This window comes from Cyprinus carpio, chromosome A4 (assembly GCF_018340385.1).
Source record: "Cyprinus carpio isolate SPL01 chromosome A4, ASM1834038v1, whole genome shotgun sequence".
Classification (NCBI taxonomy): Eukaryota; Metazoa; Chordata; class Actinopteri; order Cypriniformes; family Cyprinidae; genus Cyprinus; species Cyprinus carpio.
Genome location: NC_056575.1, coordinates 20,144,275 through 20,152,095, shown reverse-complemented (window position 1 = coordinate 20,152,095; position 7,821 = coordinate 20,144,275). Strand labels below are relative to the sequence as shown.

The following is a 7,821-nucleotide window of genomic DNA, read 5'->3' as shown; positions in this document are numbered from 1 at the left end:
CTAAGGCCTGTTTTGGTCACTGAGTCAATGAATAAAATGGTAATGAATCTCGAATATAGTGCTGAATGTAGAGCTTACGAGTAGATGGACCATTAAATGAAATAGCACAACAACAAAAAAGAAAAAACCATCAAATGTTGGCTGGATACACCACACACTTACATTACCACTAACTTGGAGACATAAAGGCCAGTTTTTTTTTTAGCACACACGACACAGTCCAGTCTAAACTACCCACAGAGTCTCAGTCTATAAACAAACACTGGGTGTCATTCTTTGAATAGATATTATGAGCACTCAATTTTTTTTCTGACTAAAAGATAAATTTGTATTTGTTTTAGTCACAGAAAATCAATTAAATATAGATTTGCAGATATGTAAATACATCCAGTAAACTGTCAATAGTTCCCTGGAATCTAGATGCCCCACAAATCTGGTTGGGAAAAAATTGGACTATATGATTCAAACAGATTAACACTTAAAAATGGGTACAGTCCAAGTTCATGGTTAACCTCTATTTTATAAATGTGAGCAAAACATAACACTTGTTTAACTTGCACGGGTTGGACCAAGGATTCCAGTGATGATCAGCTGATTATGCTGCACCTCACACCCTGTGACCCATTGGAGAACACAAGCAACCGGGAGGAGGTGAGGACCACACGCGGGCGGAGCAGACGAGCACTACCACTACAGAGGGGAGATGGATCAGTTGAGCACTACAGAGGGGCAGATGGATCAGTTGAGCACTACAGAGGGGCAGATGGATCAAGTCGAGCACTACAGAGGGCAGATGGATCAGTTGAGCACTACGGAGGGGCAGATGGAGCAGGCAAGCACTATGGAGGGGCAAGGTAATTAGGACAGATTTAAAAGTTAAAGTATATATTTGTTTTTAAGTGTTTTGACCCATGGGTTACCTTAACGTTACTTGACTTCCCAGTGTTTTTTGTTTTATTTCCTCCATAGAGCTTTACATTGCAGTTTAGGGCTGCATAATATATCTTTTCAGCATCGACATTGCAATGTATGCACGTGAAATAGTCACATTGCAAGACGCATGAAATTAACTCAAACACGTCAATGTAAAACTTTTTTGCTGCTTGATACTAATAAATAAAACTCAATATTCTCATTTTCAATGAATAATCTACAAGAAAAGTTCATCTGATATTATATAATTAGATAGATGATAGATCTATGTGTACTAGTGCTGTTAGAACAGATCTAGTGCTGTATACACACAAATGTCAGGGTAGGGCTGCATGATATTGAAAAAAAAAATTATATTTGCAATATTTAGTTTTTCCTGCGGCATATATTGGTGATATAAATTCACAAAAAAATCACCAGATAACTTGAATAGCTCTTTTTGGAAACAATTAACCATTCAATGATTATTGGGTGATTTTATAGGTGCAGTAAATACGCATCGAAAATAATGAACAAATCACAAACATAAATAAAATACAACAGAACAAAGATACAAATGAAATAAATAGTGCTTTTTATATATTTTCAGGTAAATCTAACAGGTACAGAAATTGAATAATCAAAAGGAAATTTTTTTTTGCATATTTTTTTCACTGTATAAATTAAAATATAAAATTAATCTGTGTGAAAACTACAAAAGTAATTTTTAATCTTTGTCTGTTGTTGTTTCATTGACATTCATGACACAGAAAGAAGCAGGAATATAGGCTGCAGTCACTTAAAAGATGAATGGCGCACATTGTGCAGATCAAAAAATAATGTTACACAACCAGTTTTCTTTCTTCTCAATTGTTTAGTTCACCTTCATTCATCAATTTTCAACCATATAGGATGCATCCAGATTTGGATGTGGTTAATCAATCAGCATACTAATAATACACAGATATAGGGCGGGTCCATTTCCTTCAAACACAGTCCTTGAGTAGCTTCCATCTGGGAAGATACAGAAAAACAAAAAAGCCAAGAGGTAGGATAAGAAGGTAAAGCTTTTAGCTGTTTTAGAATGAACAAGGTGTGTAAAGCATTAATAAATACACAAATAAATTATTGAGAGTAACAGTAACGGGTGGGGGGGGGGGGGTATTCCATCAACGCCAGCTAATGTAAGCTGTCCTCAGTTGAAAAAGCCTGGCTTGAATTAACACTGACTTTCACTACAGGCTCCAAGCCATTCCACTAAATTATTAACCACGTCTGTGACAGTGACTTTAACCAGACTTTAATAAGCATGAACTATGCAGAGTACAACATAAGCAGGAACGTACAAGCCAAATGTGGCAAAAAGGAACAATAACATTTCTACTCCATCCAAGTTCTGTGGCTGAGACTGATAATGTTTATTTATTATTTGAAATTCATACTTTAAATGGTAGGTGTTATGTGCTGCGTGTTTCTTTGTCCCTCCCTTTTCTGTCTTTTACCGTTCTCTAGTCTGTCGTCTTTGCTCTCAGGTATCTGCTGAATGGAGGAGGGGGGGCTGTCGATCATCATTAAGGGCGTGGTTCTCTGCAGCCAATCCGATGTCAGCCCGCTGATTAAAGGTCTCTCGGCGTGCTGCGCTGAGGGGCTCAGTGTGTATTAAGGTGTTGGCGTTGATGCTTGTGGTTAGCGTTTTGTATTTTTGTTATGATGTGAGCCCAATGCTTGTTCACTGTATTGACTTGTGTCTGAGTTGGGCTGATAACTGTTCTTCTCTTTACTGGGGGGAGATGGGGAAGTTTAGTGTATCGTGCGATCTAGGTTACATATTGCCCACAGCTAACAGGTGTTAGACACATTAGGTAAGCGGTGAGTGCCCTTTTTGTAATTTTGGTTTGTTAGTTAGTGTAGTTTAGTTGAGGCGTCGCATACGCAGAAGATTCCGGGTTTGTTTTCTACCTTTTCTTTTGGTTAGTTAGGTTAGAGGGTTTCTGAAACTTAGTTTAGGACCTATTTTTGTTTTATTCTTCTTGTTGATTTGGGCACCGCCCTCGTTCCCTGTTTTCCCTTTAACTTAATGTATTTTCTTTTTTGTCTAATATATGCATTGTACATAGCTCACACACTGTTCTAGTGGCTTCGGCTTTTTGGAAATTAAAACATTTAATTGGGGTTAACTCCGTACTTTTGTATGGTCATTTCTACAATCTCCACCATCACAGCAATATAACTAAATATTGCGTTCCAACCCCTGGAACTTTAAAAGTTCGTAACAGTAGGGATTTTATTCAACTTACCCTCCTCAGCCATCTTGTTCTTGAGAAACTACATATAGTGTGTCCCATTATTTATTAAAAAATATATATAATAATAGTATAACTTTATGTAGTTACTTTTTAAAATATATAAATTAATACATAAAAAATATGATAATATTATAGTATAAAATAAAAAATGAGTATTAAATAAAAATACAATTATTTTATAGTACATTTAAAAATAGAACGCTAATATTTACTTTTTTTCCCTTTTATTTTTTTTATATGGATTTTCAACATTTTCATACCTAAAATCAGCATTCTTTTTTAATGGGGTGCCAGGAAGTAAGTATATGCACTGCTAAGTGAAGCGTGTCAGTGAATTTAACAGTTTTGTGTTTTGCTCTGAAACCAGCAGAATTATACATTCAGTTAAAAGGAAATATACAGTATTACAGTTAGTCTGTCTAAAATGCTTATTGTGAGAGGTGATCTGCAATCTCACCGTTAGATACCACTAGATTATACAGACTGTACAATTATAGAACAGACTTCAATGATTGAGCTTGACTTCTACCACATTATATGCTAATTCCATGTATTTGTTGGTGGAGTAGGTTGCATACAAGTAGCTTGGAATTTATCAACCAATTATATTATATAGCTATACCATTCTGGCGGTAGAGGGTTTGCTTCATGCTGCCTCACACTAAGATAAAGCCCCTCAGTTGACTATTGAAGTCCTCTGTGTGTGGTGCTGGCATGAGATGTATCTGGTGTCTCTGTAGAATTGTGAAAACAAAATCACTGTTAAAAACACAGAACTGTTTAAGTGTTTAAATGTATATATAAACTCCTTTTAGTTCAGCTAGCCTTGCAGTCTCATCCTGGAGTCTCTGACCAGTCTGATAAACAGTGTTAAAGGGTTAGTTCACCCAAAAATGAAAATAATGTCATTTATTACTCACCCTCATGTCGTTCCACACCCATAGGCCTCATTGAGCCATCGGATGTGATCAAAAATGTCTTCATTTGTGTTCTGAAGATGAACAAAGGTCTTATGGGTGTGGATCGGCATGAGGGTGAGTAATAAATGACATTATTCAAATTTTGGGGTGAACTAACCCTTTAATATACAATAATCAGGATAAAAACTTTGTATGATTAACAACAGGCAAAGTGCACACAACAAAAGGACACAAAACAAATAATAGGAGACTTACCTTCACATATCTTGTGGAAAGTGCCTGATGTAGAGAGAGACTTGTTTTGTGGTTCCACCCATTGCAAGCAAGGTAAGCATGTCCACCCGTGCTGTTTAAAGCAAATAATGAGGTTATGATGCTCAATCTAATAAAAGTATGCAGGCATTTTGCAAACACTCTGATCACCTGCTTTGGACATATATTTGGTCGTCAGGGCACAACGTGAGAGGTAACTGTTCACTTGCTCCACCTCCTCACCGGCTGTTGTTCCTGCTCCTTCCTGGTTCCTACCACTTCATTTAATCTGTTGGTAAAGGGCGGAAAACAAATTCTAATCAATTCAAGTCAATTTTTTTTATTTATATAGCCCAATATCACAAATCACAATCTGCACAAGAAACTGTTTAACAAAGAGGCTATAACGGCCTTTCCATGCTTGTAAACATTACAAATGTACATATGATGCAAAAATATTATACATACCTCACACTTTGTAAAGCATGGGCTCGAGCATGCATTACACTGAGGAATGGTTTCATTTCGGTGAGCTCCTGAAGAGCAGGAAGGACTCTAGCAGCTTTCTCCAAGTATGGCCAATATTTGCAAGCCCCATCCATCGCAAAGAACTTAGCCTTGGCTGGCATGAGCTCCTTCTGAAGATACAGAGGGTAGGCAAATATCTCTCCCCTGTACATATTAAGGGCTTTCAGAAGAAACCCATGACGACACACGGCAACCTCTTCATCCAATTTGGAAGCCCTCCTTGACGTCTCCCTCGCTGTCCACTGGGACTCCCCACATGTGCCTCTTCCCTGTGTCTATAACACACATAACACACACAACAAATCAAAGAAAAGCAATGGTGTCTTACCATATATAGCATTTATTCTCTCAGTTTGATTTATGAGTAGTTGGTAAGCAGAAGTATTTAAACTGGGGAGGAAATCAAGATCGGACCTATATGGTTATTAACTATTTTGTAAAGTTAAGATTAAAACTTGCATTTTTCATTACTTTCTGTATGGTGTTGACAAATGTAGACACTGCACTGTCTTCAGCCACAAACAGCCCCTCAAAAAAGCCAGGATCATCAGAGCTGAGGAAGAAAGAAAAATAGGGAATTCATGCCTTAAATATATAAAGTAAATAAATAAATCAATAAAAAGACTGAAACAAAGACCACTTGTGTTTCGGTGAAAGCGATATAGCTTTCTGTTCCCATCAGCTGAAACAGCCAACATTTCCGGCGTACAGGCTGGGCAGGTGAAATGAGCACCACAGCAGAGCTGGCCTTCCTCAAAAGAAGAAGCGCCGCTGCAGAGCATCGCTGTTGAAATGTCCAGACTATATAGAAATAAACAGTATTTGTGATGTTGTCTGCTTATGGAAAGACATGTTGTAAGACAGTAATAACAATAACATGTACTTTTCCTCCACACTCAGTGCGATGCTCCAGCAGCTTTGCGAAGGCTTGTCTGGAGAATCCTGGAGCGATGACCTTGAGTTCCTGAAAGGAGTTCAGGAGGTCCAGTGTATACAGCATTGAACTGCTGACAGAGGCTGGCCAATATACACTCCTAAGGAGGTCTTTCGAATCAGGAGTCCAATGCTGCTGGCATGTTTGACATTTATATAGTGGCTGATGCAAGTCAAAACGCCCTTGAAACAAAAAAGTACATTTAAAAAATAATAAATACACATTTACCACATACTTAATTTTACAACAGTTAATTCATTCTGCACATTGTGAATGGTTGAGAGACATTGCGTAAGTTCCTATAATCCCAGTATAGCACTCACACTTCTTGAGAAGTATCACACCTACATTGTTTACATTTGTCTGATTCACCAAATTCCAGACATCTGTGTTGATTGGACTAAATGATGGAAGGACACAAAGGATGTTACTGCTTTGCAACAGCTAACTATTTTTTTTTTGTTTTGCAGAGGACAAAAATAAAAAGATGTCTGCCTTTGTTTCGGTTAATGTCAATACCATGGACACTGACGGGCACAATGCCACAGCACCCCAGTGTGAAAAAACACCAAATCTAAAATAGAAATCTAAATAGTGAATTGTTTTTACCATTGATGGTGATTAAAATCACTGGTTTGCCAGGTAACACAGTGAAGTTTGTGTCTTCACAGGAGCAGTCTGGCACCTTCACAGTTGGCAAAATGCAAGCTGGCAAAAAAAAAGAAAGAAAACCTCTAATTTAGATCATCTGTAAAACTGGCTGCAGACCACACTGTGAACAGCAAAATTAGGACTTCCGTGAGAACATACCTTGCTCATGGATGCAATATCCACCTTCCCCTTTAATGATGCGCAAGGTTGGAGGAATGGCTTCAAAAAACCCATGAATCGCACATTCCCTGTTGTGGAGTGGCTGTTTTTTGTGATGCAATACATCACAGTCCCAACAGAACCACTCCTCGGGAAGACACTCTCTGCACCTATGGAGAAAATAAAAAATATTTTAGCTTATAAAGCACATCACTGACCATTAATTCTCAGCAAACCTACCCTGAGTAATTAAAGTTTAACATTATTGAAAACCTACCTAATAACAGCAGGCTCGTGGCAAAGGCAACACGAGGGATGACCAACAGCCTCTTTTGCAACAAGGCATTGTAGGTGGTGTGGTCTTGCCTCTTTCCAGCGCTCTGAGGCTTTCTATTGCCGAAAAGACCATGATGATGCCAAAATATTGGAGGGGACATGATGCCAAAATATTGGAGAGCCTCTCCAATTTTTTTCTGTAAAGAAAAATACGAAATAAAGCTGTAAAGGACACTTTAGATGAGGACCAATTAAAAGTAAACTGATCAATATTTTAAATAATTTTTCATGATTCAGTGTCAAACTGAACCAAATCTTTACTACGTTGTGTTCTTAAATCCATCTACTGCAACTGTCAGTTTTTGTCTAAAGGTTTTTTCTTTTATTACTTTAATTATACATGGATTTTAGATTTAAACAAATTCATCACTGTTATTTACCAAATTCAGGTAACAGGTTAGGCAATAACTGCATTCATGATCTTTCTTTTTCCAACCTACTGTATATATATTGGACAATTTTTCAAATAAATTTGAATAAGTGTACTTAGTAAAGTCTTCTACTATACTGCCACAAAAAGGTTTATGAACTTTTTAATGTCTTTTTGGATATTGGAATATTTTAAATTCTCAACAATCAATTACAGTGTTCTCATTTAAGTTGGTCCACCATGTACATATTAAACTCCTACAAACGTCCAATAATTCACATATAACCTGTAGCTGAGGCTTGGCGTCGCCCACCTCACCTTCCCCTCTGCTTGCTACGACCTACAAAGACCCTTTTAGAGGTCTGTGGAGGGTCTCCTCCAGCGCCTCCACGTTTCCTCTCCACAGCTGCTCTCTGTGTGTTGGAGTGAATATTTCTTGTTAGACTGATGTTG

The 7,821-nt window shown here is 37.7% G+C and overlaps 1 long non-coding RNA gene across 1 annotated transcript; it reads right to left on the bottom strand.

Moving 5' to 3' along the window:
• Positions 1-5,823: 5,823 nt before the first annotated feature.
• LOC122140402 lies at positions 5,824-7,070 on the bottom strand. The gene is made up of 4 exons (XR_006157069.1): positions 6,940-7,070; positions 6,663-6,832; positions 6,462-6,560; positions 5,824-6,034 (listed from the first exon to the last, which is right to left on the bottom strand). It is a non-coding gene; the product is annotated as an uncharacterized LOC122140402 (long non-coding RNA).
• Between the last annotated feature and the right edge of the window lie 751 nt (positions 7,071-7,821).